Source organism: Hermetia illucens, chromosome 1 (assembly GCF_905115235.1).
Source record: "Hermetia illucens chromosome 1, iHerIll2.2.curated.20191125, whole genome shotgun sequence".
Lineage (NCBI taxonomy): Eukaryota > Metazoa > Arthropoda > Insecta > Diptera > Stratiomyidae > Hermetia > Hermetia illucens.
In genome coordinates, this window is record NC_051849.1 from 195,921,949 (window position 1) to 195,937,314 (window position 15,366).

The following is a 15,366-nucleotide window of genomic DNA, read 5'->3' on the forward strand; positions in this document are numbered from 1 at the left end:
GCTGTTGATAAAATTGATTAGGATTTGACCGCATGTTATTCAATTTACAATTCGGCTTTATCCAACCATTCAACAACCTCCTGTGATGGCCATGGCAGTGTAAGCAGAAAATTCCTAGGTTTTCATGAACCCGTATCAGCTTACGTCAAAAATTTCAATTGTGCCACTAATATTTAGGGTTAAAAATGGTCATCTAAGGGAGGAGTGATTGGCTCACGCCTTGCCTCAAGTTTTCCAAACAAAAGATATTAATTAAATTAAGTGAATTAAAATGAATCGGTATCAAACTTGAGGGTATGTTTATGTTCCCCAACCCAAACGGGAATACAAAACGTCAGCGGTCATTTCTAGAAAGCACAGAATTCAACTTCAGGATTCAGGCAAAAAATCAAAAACATGAAAGTAGAAGGAACCACGACCGGAACCAAAACATTCTCGCCTAACAGCTCCAAAAGAGTGAGATATATAAAACTTATTTTATGCTACTTTCACTCTAATTCCCCATAAATATCAAGAATCAGGTGCTTACAACTGAGAATACCTGAAAAACTCCAGCATATCTGCTATGGAATTACACCAGCAGTAAATTTAAAATTGGATCTGGCCAACCAAATCAAAACATCGAGAAAATAACGATCATCAATCCTTTCGGCCTGGAATGATTCTGGAACGTCTATAGAAGCCAACCAAGACCAAGAAGGAATCACATTTACAGGACAACTGATAAATGGTACGATCTACAAGTTTGGACGAAGAAACAATCCAAGAAGCACAACAAAGAAAATCAAGAACTGCCGCACTTCATTCAGAAGCCAGGACCAGTCAAGGTGTGGCGTTCACTAGGTAACATTATATCAGTTCAACCGAATTTGTGTGCCCATGGATACCTGCAACTTTGTGCAAAAGGCTTTTTAGGTCATCCACCAGTCGTGACACTTGGGAGGGCCTATTACAGCGTAAAGTCTAATAAAAGCATATATCTGGCTCGAAAAATAGGTGAACCAGGAATTTATTCATTTAATTAAAGACAAAATACAGAAAAGTTAATTCCTAGTTAAATATTAAAAGAGGGACGAAGACGGCTACGGTTTCGTACCAGTGTCTGGGAAGAACCGTGGGTGTTAAACCCAAAAAGAGGAGTCCGTGGACCATAAGGAGTGGGAACAAGTTGCTCTCCATTTGGTCTAATCCGGCATTAATTGGATGCAGACTTAGAACTCCCCAATTCCTCGAAAAAAATTTTTTTAGTTTCGACCAACCTTTGGTCCGCTGTGGGCGGATTTACCTTGAACATAATTCGCACCCTTGTGTTTTGCAAATTATGAAAGGGAGCGGACAGCACCTGTGAGCCGCTTCGGTCGGTGAGCCATAGTCTGATGAATTTTCTCTGCCCTGGTGCGAAGCGTGCATCGTCCGTCTTTTAATTTTTGAACCTTGGATGATAAACCCAGAAAGAGTAGTCCGTGGACCATAAAAAGTAGAAGCAAGTTGCTTTACGTTTGGTCCGGTCCACCATTGATTGGATGCGGACTTAGGACTCCCCAATTCCTAAACAAATAAATAGTTAAATATTGTCCTCAAAGGGAGGAGCAAGTAAATAGCTTAACATTCGCTTAAAGCTAAAGCCCGTCATCCACGTAGAGTTTGGCCTGTCGGTTACGCCGGAAGAGTCCGCAATGCACCCAAGGATCCAAGCTGAAAGTAAGTAAGAAAGTAAATGTCGAGCTCCGCGAAAGGAAAAAGTGTACACAAATCAAAGAAGATGCTGCGTTGGTACAGGAAAGGGAGATTGACCGTGCGGAGCCATGACAGATAGTCTACCCAGGGAAAGTTCTTTTTGAAAAAGAGAGTCCTTGTGAACTGACGTTGTACAGCTTCAAGAAGATTAAACCCAGAACTTGAACGGACATGACAGTAATGAAAGGGGTTGTCTGTCAAGAGAGTAGGGAAAGGATATTGAGGAGGTTTTAAATGAATACCACATCCAGGGGCATTTGTTGATGTTCAAAGCCAGCTTGTTAACCGAGCACCAACGGGCCAAAGAGTCAAGGGAGCACAGTCATGGGGAAACGAAACAGAGGCAAATAATTTAAGGTCGTTAGTTAACAACAAACATGGGCAGATGAGGATCTAGTGGAGTCATTGGTAAAAAACAGGAATATTAGGGGCCAAAATTGGAACCTTGCGGAACATCAGAGGGGGCAAAGAAGGAACGGGAAGAGTGTCCGTAAAAAGAAACTTTGCACAAGCGGTATGAGAGGTAGGAGGAAAGCCAAGAGATGGTTGAAGGGGAGAAGTTGAGTAGAGAAAAATGGGAGAGGAGAACATTGATATTGTAAAAGGTGCCACAAACTTGATCACACGTGGAAGTTGATAATATATGGTTCTAATTACTTGATGCTAAAGTTGAGTTTAGACTGTCAAAATTGGCTTCCGGAAATTGAATTTAACAGAATTACCCACAGTTTTGGCGTCTGAGTCGAATAACTCTGCATTAGATTCAATTGAAGGGTGCTGAGCGTCAATTTTGAGATAGGGGGATGGACGGGGCAAAAAATGGCGCTCAGGAAGGTTGGAAAGAAAGAGATAGAGAGTGCGGCCCAAGAAGTTTTTGGAGGTGTTGAAATTCAGGACAAAATAAGTGTTCATAAAGGAAGAGAGAAGAAGGGAAGAATGGAAGAAGCTGTTGGAAGTAATAGAAAGGTTAGGCCGACAAGGCCAATTGAGTATGGGGAGGTTGAAATCTCCGCAGAGGAAGAAAGGGAGGGAAGGGGATTTGGCAGTAAGGAGTTCCGACAAACTTTCAAACAATTCTTCGTTCAGATGAGAAGGGCTAATACAGACGACATAGATACAAGCTACAATAAACGAGTGGGAGTTATGAGGGTAGAGACGTACAGCAACACAATCATATGAGCAGGCAGAGGAGAAAGAGACAATTTAGGCGCCGAGTTGATTTTTAATTGCAATTAGGAATCCACCACCACGCAGGGCGGTTCCTGTCACAGGGGAGAATAGAATACCCTTCGGGAACTCAGAGTTCAGTATATTGTCATCAAGTAAGGTTTCAGAAATATGGATAGCATGATGTTTCTGGGCCAGCTTGAATAGAGTGTAGGCTCCCACCTTGGTTCTTAAACCTCTTACATTTTGATAAAATACCCGGGCAGTGAACAGGGACTTAGTTACATTAATCCGTGAGACAGCCGCAATATCGGGTGCCCTGAAATTTACTACCGAGTTGCTACGTTTGTACGATTTAATAAACACACCTTTAGGCCAGAAAGGATGATTGCCGATTGTGTGACATTCGTATGGACTGACTTTAAAAGAAGGTATCACTTGGTCGGGGGTTGCTGTCTTTTGTAGTTTGACACAAAACAATGGTGAAAGTGCACCGACCCTTCTTTTCATGTAATCCAGTACCTCGTTCATAGAAATGGCGAACGCAAGCCTGGAAACAATTAGCTATTTTGGTGGGGAGGCCACCTTTAACCCGGTGTTGCTGGTACGATTGAATGAAGTGCGAGGATTTAGAGTAGTAGCGGGAATTGGAGCGAGAGGGTAGCCGGTACTGTCTGCTGAAGAGCAGCGGGAAGTCTGAGAGGCATCTGAATCAAAATATGTTCGTTACAGATGCTTTCAGCTGCAATGAAAATAGATCCAGGATCGTTTGTTGTTATCGTTGTACCAAACGAGGGGTTGCCACCGAAAGGAAGTTAGCTTGTTCGAGTGCTGATGGAGAAGGCGGATTGCATTAGTAAGCGGTGCATTGTTATCCCAGCGATAAAAAATGATAGATGCGAATTTCACACGAATATCCTGATAGGTTATAAGAATTCCAAAGCATTTAATGTGGAAAAATTTCCCGGAATTGTTTTGCATTTCAAAGAGCCAAAGAAAATGGATACAAGAAAAACAACTTTCAGAGCATTGAATTGGTTGATTGAGTCTGATTGAAACATAGGCTAGGTGCTCCAGAAGGAAGATACCTCAAAATATAGACTCTTAGAAAATTGCTTGGTTTATATCATATTAATTACTCTTTCTGGCTTTGTGTCCCGATAGACAACCTAATGTGTAATCCTTATGGAATCCGTTTACGTCATCTCCTTGAAGGTTGACTCAAATCACCCCGAAGAATATGTCATAGATTTCTGTGTTCAAATTTTGGTATGCAGTGAAGGCGCTCAAATTATTATTCTGATATATTTCGAAGCAATAAAAAATTGAGATTGAAAGATGATGGTATTATTGAAAGTCTATTGCACGCCAATGGAGAACTGCGTTATGAAATTGGTGGTGTTCTTTGTGAACGACGTATCAACGAACGTTTCTAATCTAAAATTTACCGTAATGTCGTCCGTCCTGTTGCCCTCTATGGTTCTGAGTGTTGGTCGACTATAAAAGGCAATGAACGGCGTCTTGCAGCAATGAAGACAAAGATATCGCGTTGGACTAGCAGCGTGACACGTTTTTAACACATCCGCGATCGATATGGGTTTGCACCGATCGTAGAAAAATTGGGAGAGAGGCGTCTTCGTCGGTATGATTACGTAATTTACGCTAACGAGAATCCACTTACCAAGATTGGTTTGAACATCGAAGTCGATGGGAAGCGACCAGAAGGCCGGCGGAAACAACGGTGGCTTCATACGCTGGATGTAGATTCAAAAGACTCGCACTTGCATTCAGATCAGGCATTTGATAGAACGAAATGGCGGAACCTATCACGATGATTCGACCTCGCTTGTGAACGGGATAAAGGGCTGAAGAAAAAGAAGAAGAACCACTGAAAGTTCCTATCTCCTAGTAGGAGTGACTATGACTGTCAAATAGACCAAGACTAATGCTTCAAAGTAAATTGCACTGCTTCCTTGAAGAACCATTATGCCCCCACTAATACCAAACAGGATTAAACATTATTTTGCAAAAATGAATTTTTCGTCCCCCATATTATTGGGCGAAAAATCAACCTGTAAACTTACTTCTAAGATTTATTGTGCATCAATGCACGGATGCTATCATTCACTTAAAAGTTCATCTTAGCGTCATCACCATCATTATCATCATCATCATCGTCGTCATCATCAACTCATCATATATTTTCAATACGCGCCACTACCACATTGCATATGCGAGCGTTAATGCAAGCGTATTCTGCAAGGATTCCGCTCAACGAAAACAATGACATAATGACGTCGCTAAGAGTGGTTGGCCTTTGTGTTTTCTCTCTGCTCCTGAATTTGTTCATTTGTCGACTTTTACAGAATGTATTCCATATTCAGAGGATATTTCAGCTTACATCCCTACATACCATACACGCATATATAGATGCATGTACACATGGATGTCAGGACGTGTTTGGGTCCGTGAAGCGCAAGAAGTGCTTGGAAATGCCCTGCTTATTGTCAGTAAAGGACCTCTGCGAGTGAACTATGTGCATTCAAAAGAAAATTACATTCGAAATAAGGAGGACAATTGCTTCACTTCAATGCTTTAGAAAAGGATATGATGTTTTTGCGATTCAACGGGTAAGGTTGGAAATTTTAACGGATCAGGATGTTTTAATGAACTGTGAGATTAGGTCGACAATTTGTGGTTTTTTTGCTGGGATTCGAAGGGGAGAAACTGAATTGAAAATGTGCGCTTTCAATTATCTTAAAATTTATTGTCTTAAATTTTTTGAAGGTTTTTTGTGGAAATTTACTTCATTTCAGTTGAGAATTGTGTTCCATTCTCTTAAGGAGTTTGAGTCATTCCCACAAAGTTACCACAGCAGAGAGCAGCTAGCAAAATCTAAAATATGTACGAATATGTATCTTTTTCTGAACTGAACTGAATAACTCCATATATAATACATTTGCTGAACAATTGTATGGATTGCGGCTTAACTCAAAAGAAATGGGAGTGAAGTTGAGATTGACTAAACAATGCCTAAGCCTAGACTAAGATGCGGCCTGGACGCTGTTCTTGGAACAGCGAGACTAATTTTAACTAAAAAATATAATTAATGTAATGATTTCGTTGACAGTCTCAGTTGGTAACCTAAATTTCTTTTATGTTAAATATTTCATTAGACCTAACTTTAGCAAGGAATTTTGACAAATACCCCTATCAGCAAGCACAATAAATAGAATGGATTTTCACTCTCTGTAGGCTATTAGTTCTCCTCGAATTAATATAAAAGAAAACTAAACTACAAGGCTTCAGAGGCAAGAAGCTATCTAGCTAACTTACTCTTACGTTTTTTGGCCCACAGACCGCCCGTTTGGGGCGTAGCACCCAAGCATTTAAAAATAGGCTCTAATGGTTTCGTCTAGGGCAGAGGCAACTCATCCGACGCTACCTCACCTCTGCCCTGGGAACAGTGTGACCGAAAGTTGCAACAGGTTGGTAACGCTCCTTTATATATGCGCGAAAACCCGACAAGAGGGCGAATTATATCAAAGTGAACCCGCCAATAGTTTGACCCCAAGGTAGGTTAAAGCTAGATTATTGTTTGGGATAGAGAGTCCACATCCACTTGATGTTGGACTGGACCAAATGGACTAGATAAAAGTTACTGGAGTACCCGAGAGTATTTGAAGAATAATATCATAGTAGCATTAATACCATATACAGAAACTACATCATTTCTCTCCCACAGAATGAAAGAAAGCATAATGGGCTGCAAAAAGAATATGCCCCCTATAGATATCTCTATCGCCTTGGAAATTCAGATTTTCAGATATTTCCGCGAAAGGTCCACCATTTGAGAGGATTTCAGTCCCTAAATAAAGAAAAACAACAAAATCAAATAACGCTGGCCAACCAAAAAAAAAAATAGTTGAAAGCCGAAAGTTAGGCGCATTAGGTGTGAAAGGTTTTGTGGACGTTTATATAGGAATATTTGGATACATGCGTTAAATATTTATATATATTTTTAATATTTTATCTCTTAAGGAAAAATAATTTGACACAAAAAGGGTAATTTTGACCCACTATAACTTTGTTAACATTAATAAGATTTGCACCAAACTTTTCAAAATGATATTACTAAAATGCATACTACTGCAAAATTTTGTGAACCAGGAAAAAACTTTAAGGGGTTTCGCAGTAAATTTCTCAGAATATGATACCATAACGGGGAGTATTTTGTGGCCCAGACGCTACATTCTAGACCACCATAATTTTTTTCAGATATTTTGGTTGGGTAGTTTCTGAGAATGGCTCCTTGTGCAACCCCTGCGTTAGCCCCGTAAGTAAGTATGACGAACAGACAGACAAACGGAAAGACAGTGAACCAATGCTAAAAATCTTAAAAACCAATGTAGGAGACTAAAGCCGTCAATTATCGCGCACGGTTGTTGATAACCAGAGAGCCAATTTCAGCGTACAAAAACTGTTCCGCTCCAAACGTCTCACAATAGAGTCAAAGCTCTTACTGTACAAGATCTTACTGTACTGAAGATCTGGGTTCTTAGCAACAAAAATTGGGAACACTTGGCCGCGGTTCAGAGGAGAATCTTCCAAAGATGACCGTAATTATTTCCTTTTGACTGGAAGAGAAAGGCGAAGATTTAATATTTACCATTTTCTGATTGTACGTAGCAAAAAAACTATTGCCCTGCACGAGACTAGCATCTGATGGTTGCCTCAATTCCCTTGTGCTTCCTCGAAAAATACATTTTTTATATTGTTTTTCTCTTTTATAAGAAAAAATCCTGCAGAGAAGTCTCATATGTGTGAATTTTGTTTGAATTTTATCTTCATCATCATCAACGGCGCAACAACCGGTATCCGGTCTAGGCCTGCCTTAATAAGGAACTCAGGTATCCCGGTTTTGCGCCTAGGTCCACCAATTCGATATCCCTAAAAGCTATCTGGCATCCTGACCTACGCCATCGCTCCATCTTAGGCAGGGTCTGCCTCATCTTCTTTTTCTACCATAGATATTGCCCTTATAGACTTTCCGGCCTGGATCATCCTCATCAATACGGATTAAGTGACCCGCCCACCGTAACCTATTGAGCCGGATTTTATCCACAACCGGACGGTCATGGTATCGCTCATAGATTTCGTCATTGTATAGGCTACGGAATCGTCCATCCTCACGTAGGGGGTCAAAAATTCTTCGGAGGATTCTTCTCTTGAACGCGGCCACGAGTTTGCAATTTTTCTTGCTAAGAACCCAAGCTTCCGAGGAATACATGAGGACTGATCAAGATCATTGTCCTGTACAGTAATAGCTTTGACCCTATGGTGAGACGTTTCGAGCGGAACAGTTTTTGTAAGCTGAAATAGGCTCTGTTGCCTGTCAAGAACCGTGCGCGGATTTCATCATCGTAACTGTTATCGGTTGTGATTTTCGACCCTAGATAGGAGTAATTTTCAACGGTCTCAAAGTTGTATTCTCCTATCTTTATTATGACTTTGTTAGCAGTAAAATTTTACAATATTTGCCCACCCATTCAAAGCAAGGCTTTATACACTGTGATGTGACATAAGTTGTTCGCACTAACGTGTTTAAGTTAATGGATGGTAACGATTTCCGAACCAAGTCGGCTCACACCACCCAGTTGGTAACCCCGGATAACCGCTAGTCCAACTAGTGGTGAACTAACGTGTGCAGCGATACCGACTAGGCGACGTCCCGACATGGCATTGATTTATGATTTAGTAAGCGATTGGAATAGGTTGCACATGACCATTGTAGCATTCTGTCACTATAGAACATGAGAGTGACATCTCGTGCAAGCAGCTTTCAGGTTAATGTTGCAGTTACCTCCCTCCCGATAATATCCTTAGTTGCACTTCAAGTCGGTTCAAAGCTATGACACCATTAAGTTGGCAGTGCAGGCCCAGTTGAGATTGACTACTATTCCATAAGGATTTACGTCAACCCACCCGTGAACTCCGTGCTCGCGTAGACAATCACAGGGATCAGCAGAATCAAACATGACCACACAACCGGCAATCGCCGAAATTTTTAGAATGAAAAATAATACACCACGGTCACCCCTTCTGGCAGTTAAAATGGGAGATTCCGCTATAAATCCCTTTCAAAAAGCGCGAAGTTACGACAGTCGCCTACTGAAAAAGTAGAAAGGCCCACTGAAGGCGACTGCTAGTGAAAAAGTGATGGACACCGTAGAGGCTAAGAGTCCTCTCGCCTAAAAAGGAGAGACGCTTTCGAATTCGAGTTCGGAAAAGAGGTCACCCGGAAAATTGCAAACTCCGAGCTGGGCGGCAGCCCTTCGTTAGAAAAAAAAGAATGACGAACTTCCCAACCAGGCGGAAACACAAGTCATCTCACCGGAGAGGATGGGCCTCATCCGCAAGACAAGCGTAGAGGAGCGAAGGCTATTCAAGAATTGCGAGGTGGTCTTATCGAAAATGAAAACTGATATCATTGTTTAGCGAAACATTTAAGTAATGGGATAATGGACAAGAAAGAACTGCTAGACCTTATTGTACACCAGTGATACTCTTGAAAGACAGCCGAAGAAGAGCTGAGGAAAAACACATTGCTAGTTGAACTCCTAATTGCACAAAACCCAGTGCCCTCAGCCCGTCAAAGGGGTTGCTTCTCAGTGAATAGTACCGTGATAGGAGGTCAATTTCGAGGTATACCAATATATTTGGTGCTAATACTATCTAGGTAAGAGTGCGGGCTCATGGTTGAGGACATTGTTTCGTCTGGGTTCCTGGTGGAGAAGTGACGTTTTCCCTCGAATGGGGCATGTCTCAACTAGATTTTCGAGATACACAGATTTTGGAGATGACCACCAGGACAGAACTTATTGTCTTAAATGCCGGTAGCACTAATTGTTCCGACCTTTAATATGCTACATCTTTGAGCATAAATTCGTTTGCCTTAAAACATGAACTATGAAAAAATATTCAAATACCACTCCTGGTCTTCTCCTGACCGGCATGAAGTTACATAAGGGGCGATATGTAGGTATTCAATTTCAAAAGCTATCCAATATCTATGTCCAATCTAGGCCTACCATAGTAAAGAAATCCAAATATCTCGCTTCGGTACCAAGGTTTACCACTTCATAACGATGAAGGTCCTTTGATAAATTTCCAAAATTCTCAGAATTCTTACAATAAGTAAAACGTCTAAATATGAAAACGTTCAATCGGCTATCTTCCATTATGAACCGAATTACTCTTTCACCATTTAACGTTCATATTTATTTAACGCGCCGCACATAGTAAGTAGCGCACATTTTATTTCAAAAGTCAATAGTTTGAGATAGAGCACCAAAAGATACATGCCCTCAATAAAAAACTCAATTACAATATTCGATACTCCAAATCGAACAAAAGAAAGTCATCATCCTGTTTCCATGCCTTTACTCCAAATAAATTGACACTTCCTACCTCTCAATCAAATCATCCTTAAAACTTCATCAAATCCATCTGGGTCAGGGGAGTTATCAACAATGACAATTAATCAAGACCACAAACAAGACCTCATAAATAATTCGCCTCATCAAAGGTGAACGTCAAGATTAAGTGCCTTCACATGAAAAGGTGCTTTTGTATGGTCTCTTCAAAGAAAGAAGGTTTGATCTTCTCCACAGATCCCACAAGGAATTAATAAAGCGCATCGACCCTTTGTATCTCCGGGCAGAAAGGTAGAGATAAAAAATATTCCGGTAGATTCCTGGATACGGAAAAACTGAAGGAAGGTTTGTGATGCAAAAAAAAAGGATTCTGATTGATATTACGTTAACCAAGAAGTTTCTATGGGAAAAAGAGTTAAAAAGGGTGAAGATGAAGGAAGAGTTTGCATTAGGAATTAATTTTGTATTGTGTCTGGTTAGTCTTGTCTTGTGCAAAATTTTTTCGATTTGGTAAAATTTTTGGGAAAAAAAGATAAATTTTGAAATAAAGGGTAAAACGTCGAAATAATTATAAAAGTAGGGTGAAAAGAAGGCGAAATATAAGTCGTACTGTGTGAGAAGATTCTGAAACACAAAAGAATATGACGTGTGAATTATTATGATATTTCAAGAAATGGTATGTCATCATGAAATAGCGTAGTAATCAGTGAGGATTATCTTGAAATGCTTTATCACTTGCATTCAAAAATCCTCTAGGATTATCAATTTATGACTCAAAGTTGTATTACATTTAAATTTCGTTGAAATAAAGGAGCTCAATTATTTTATCTTGAAAATGTTAGACATGCGTGTATATTTAAGATAAATACTGATACTATTGAAAAATACATTAAAATTATAAAACTAGAAAAAAAGCAAAAAAAGAGAAGTGAAAAATATTGAAACTAAAAGATTTCACTGAAAGGATACAGATACATTTACATAAGGAAAGAAATGTTTCATACCAACTCCACCTTAAAGATGCTTTCGTTATATCCAAGTCGATATGACTCCACCAAAACTCTTCAACTGCGCTTATTTGATATCCATTACTATGTACACATCCACATCAAATCCTGCAGACTTTCGTCAAATTTTTCCAAATCACAAATATCACTTTCCAATCACATCACACAACTTAACTCCCGACTTTGCGAAAATCCTGCGTACAAATATTTTAAATAAATAATATTTGTTCATACTTAGAGCAGGTGTAATCCACCAATGCGCCGGTAACGTCTACTACCCACAAATGTCTCCCTATCTTCCTTGACTATCGAAAAGATGTCATTGGTAATAAAACGGCTTATAATTGCCATAAATTAAGCAACCTAAAATTGATGATAACTATCAAGACAAATAGGTAAATGTCTGCGAAAGTATTAACACATTTGAAATAAGAAAGAAAAAACACATACGCTTGTGTTGTCTTTATCTCTGATAATTCAATTTTTCCTTGTCAAATTCTGATATTGATTGATTTCACATATTTCTCACTTTGCTCCTATGAAAATCATTTTATTAGTATTAAATTATTAAACCTTCAAAGAACCGAAGATAAGATAGTGATTTTCGGCATTAAATATTTTTATAACATCTTTTGTTGGCTTCTTATGTGCTATCTATTGAATGGTTCGCTTGATAGCGGGCTGCCTTTCTTGGCAGCCTTTAAAGCACACAACTGGAAAGGTGTTCGGTATTTGTCATTCTTTAAACACAAAAAAGTGTTTATTGACATTCGGTTTACAATTTATTTACAAATAAATTTGAGGATTTCATCGCGTATTATTACAAATTGGAACTTTCAATGAAATTGATAATTGGTTTGTGCACTTCTTTATAAATTAGTGAATACCATAATCTCCAGCGTGATTTGGTGGCTATCTTTGTCCACTTTCATATGAATTAGACAATAAAGCAAAATGTTCCCTTAAAAGATTTTTGAGAATAGATTTATTGTTTCTCTGTATAAACTAAAAATCCCCAATAATTTTTGTCCCCACTAAAAATCACTCGCGATCTCTCCACCTTCAACCACGCAAGACTACCATTCAATTATTACTTCGTAGGCCTTTAGGTACCCGTGTTTTTCCTCATTTCACTTATCCAATTTCGACGATCTTTACCCCTCAGGGGGAGTCTGCGTTCTTTAATGGGTCGCCCATGAGATGCCCGAGTAAGCAGCTGCGACCCCCTAGCTAGCGGTGCATCTGATCCTACCTAGGTAGTGTCCTTGAGAAAGTCTCTCGGTCCAGAATATTCGGGACACACTGGCAGTCTTCAGAGCCGTCGACAGATTATTGCTGACGCCGACGCGGTGGTGGGAACCTAGCTCTTCCAGGGTGGTTGTTCGGGATCCTGGTCGGGTAGTGCCTATTGAACCGGTATTAACAAACCGCGTCACCCCGAGCGAGCGCTGATCCGTCCGTGAGCTAAATGTGGGTCAGGCAGTTCTCAGTGAATTACGCCGTAAGACGAAACCCGAAGACAGTGGGGCTGAAGTGTCTTCTATACGGAAAACGAAAGGTGACGTAGTTCTCATTGAATTATTCCCAAAGGCAACTAACAATAGTATATTCTGCGAGGCGGACAAGGAGCTATTGGAAGAAAAGGCTATCGTTTCTAGCTCTTTCAAATTCCAAGATCTTGACTGAAAAAATCGAAAGAGAGGAGACCATCAACCGTGAGTATCCGGAGGTTACTAATGCCCGGATAAGTATCCTTTTGCAAATTCCCAGGGCGAAAAACTTGCTGTGATGCAATACATGAGGAAGCTCCTTAATAGCTGCAGAATCAAAATTGGATGTGTTGTATGGGAAAAATGGGCTGATGGTGGTTGATAACAGTTTTTCCTGTTCACGCTTTTAGGACGGAAAAGTGAATACTTATACATGGTGACTTCAATGCTAGTACCCTTGAATGGGGTGTGAAAGCGAATCCTGGAATCCTCGGTAAGCAGGTGGAGAGTTCTGGAAGACTTCAAGACAAGCAACCACCAGTATATGGTGTTCGAAGTGGTTGACGCTATTTTCCGGCGCACACCAACTAGACGCAGACGACACAGTTGTACTGTGGAATACTTCGGGAGGTGATGGCCTCATAACTGAAGCTGACTCATTGGTGAACCTGATAACGGCGATCTATGCAGCGTCAATACCCCCAAATGCCCCCATCATGCGCCACAATGACAGAGTACAAATCAGTGAAAAATAAACCCCACACTGCGAAAAATAAAAGCAGGACCTAGTCAAAGAGGCAAACGGGGATCTGCGCGAACTTGGTTTTGAACTTCCGGAAAATCGGAGCTCTGCGGAAACCTTGTATACTACTACCTACAGATTACCCGCATTTTAGAGAATTATTCCCCCGGGCATCTCGTACAGGTTAATGACAACAAGGTGGATAGCGTCGATTACAGCCCGTCAGCTTTTTACCATGCTCAAAGAGGCAGTTCTCACTATAAAAAATAAGAAGGCACCCAGTCCTGATGGTATCCCAGCAGAAGTATATAAATTGATATTCCAGTAGTGACCAGATTGCTACTCGGCGCTTTCAACGCTTGCCTGATGGAGGGCATTTTCTCTTATCGATGGAAGGTGACGAGGATCGTTCTGATCAGTAAAGGGAAAGGAGACCCTGAGTTGCCGTCTGCATACCGACCGCTGTGCATGGTACACATTCGAAAAGCTAATCATTGATGAAGCAGTCAGGACTGCTGGCCACTCATCCCCAAGGCAGTTCGAGTTCAAGAGGAGGTGGATGCTGTTATGGAGATCATGGATGCGTTTAATCGAGCTAAAGCCACCTATTTCAATGGATAGTGGTCCTCATAACGCTTAATGAATGAAATGAAATGCCTTCAATCCTGTAAGATGGACAGATATGCTAGGCACGTTATAAAACTCATTCCATTCTTCTTTTGCAGATATTGACACCGCTCCCTGCTATATGAGACACTAGAGAGAAAAAGGAAGATGGAGCTCACGTCCGAAGTAGTACAGGGATTGATCCTAGTGCCGGACTTCTATAACGCTCCCAACGATCGTTTGCTAAAACTTGACATAACTGAAGATTCGCGCCTGGTCGGTTACATAGATGATGTTGTGGTACTTCTTTTTGGAGGCACTGTTAAACAAGCATATTGATGCGTTGGGTAAACAGATGGATGACTATTCATGATTTCAGCCTTGCGCGGCAAAAAACCAACGTAGTCATCTTGACCAGAAAGAGAATCCCGACGCGATTGGCGAGTTGACTATAGAATCAAAACCGATGGTTAAATACCTTAGTTTAACACTCGATTCGAAATGGATCCTCATCCAACAAATCAAAGAGGCAGTGGACGAGGTTGCAGCTGGAATTTCGGCCTTAAGTTAGCAAATGGTGAATGCTGGGGGTGCCACTATCTACTAGAAGAAATCTTCTTATAGGAACAAAGTAGTCTATTCTGTTCTACGGCGCAAAGTCAAGAGTTAATGCCCATGACGAAGAGGTGTATCGTAAGATCCTTGACGAAGAGCTTTCCGACTGGGGTCTGTCAATTGCTTTGTCTCATAACTCTAGCCGTGATGATGATCGCCCAAGTACTGATCAATGCTTTCCTTTATGAGAATCCTAAAACCATCTAACGACCCTAAGGGAGAAGATTTAAGAGAGGTTTTTGTCTCTTAGAAACGGCATGGTGAGAATGACTATTTTTTTCTACAACTTCTATGTGAGCGGAAACTTTTCCAATCTTACTTGCATGCGATTATGGAAGGACGATCTCTTTTACGTTTTCTACACTCTGGATGTATTAGGGTTTATTTTTTATTTCTTCGCATCGCAAGTTCTGGGCAGTGATACATCACATCCTCCCCTATATCATCGCATCTGGAATAATTTGACGAATAGATCAGCCCAAAGCGATGCTAATGTAGAAACCACCGTCTTTCATTAGCAACTGGATAATGCGATAGTTGATCCCTCCATGTTTCCGCTCTAAGCA

At 40.6% G+C, this 15,366-nt stretch overlaps 1 protein-coding gene across 5 annotated transcripts in view; it reads right to left on the minus strand.

The window, feature by feature from the left end:
- Positions 1 to 15,366, minus strand: part of LOC119646135 (transcription factor hamlet) — a 182,529-nt gene that overhangs the window by 122,587 nt on the left and 44,576 nt on the right. Inside the window, exons 1-2 of one of the 5 annotated variants that reach the window (XM_038046490.1) lie at positions 11,630 to 11,646; positions 11,345 to 11,541 (exon numbers count right to left, since the gene is read on the minus strand). The exons of 3 other annotated variants lie outside the window; for them this stretch is intronic. The gene's annotated coding sequence lies outside the window, so the exon portion shown is untranslated. Of the gene's footprint in view, positions 1 to 11,344; positions 11,593 to 11,629; positions 11,647 to 15,366 lie in introns of those variants that run through there. One more of the 5 variants, XM_038046489.1, reaches the window with a different exon arrangement.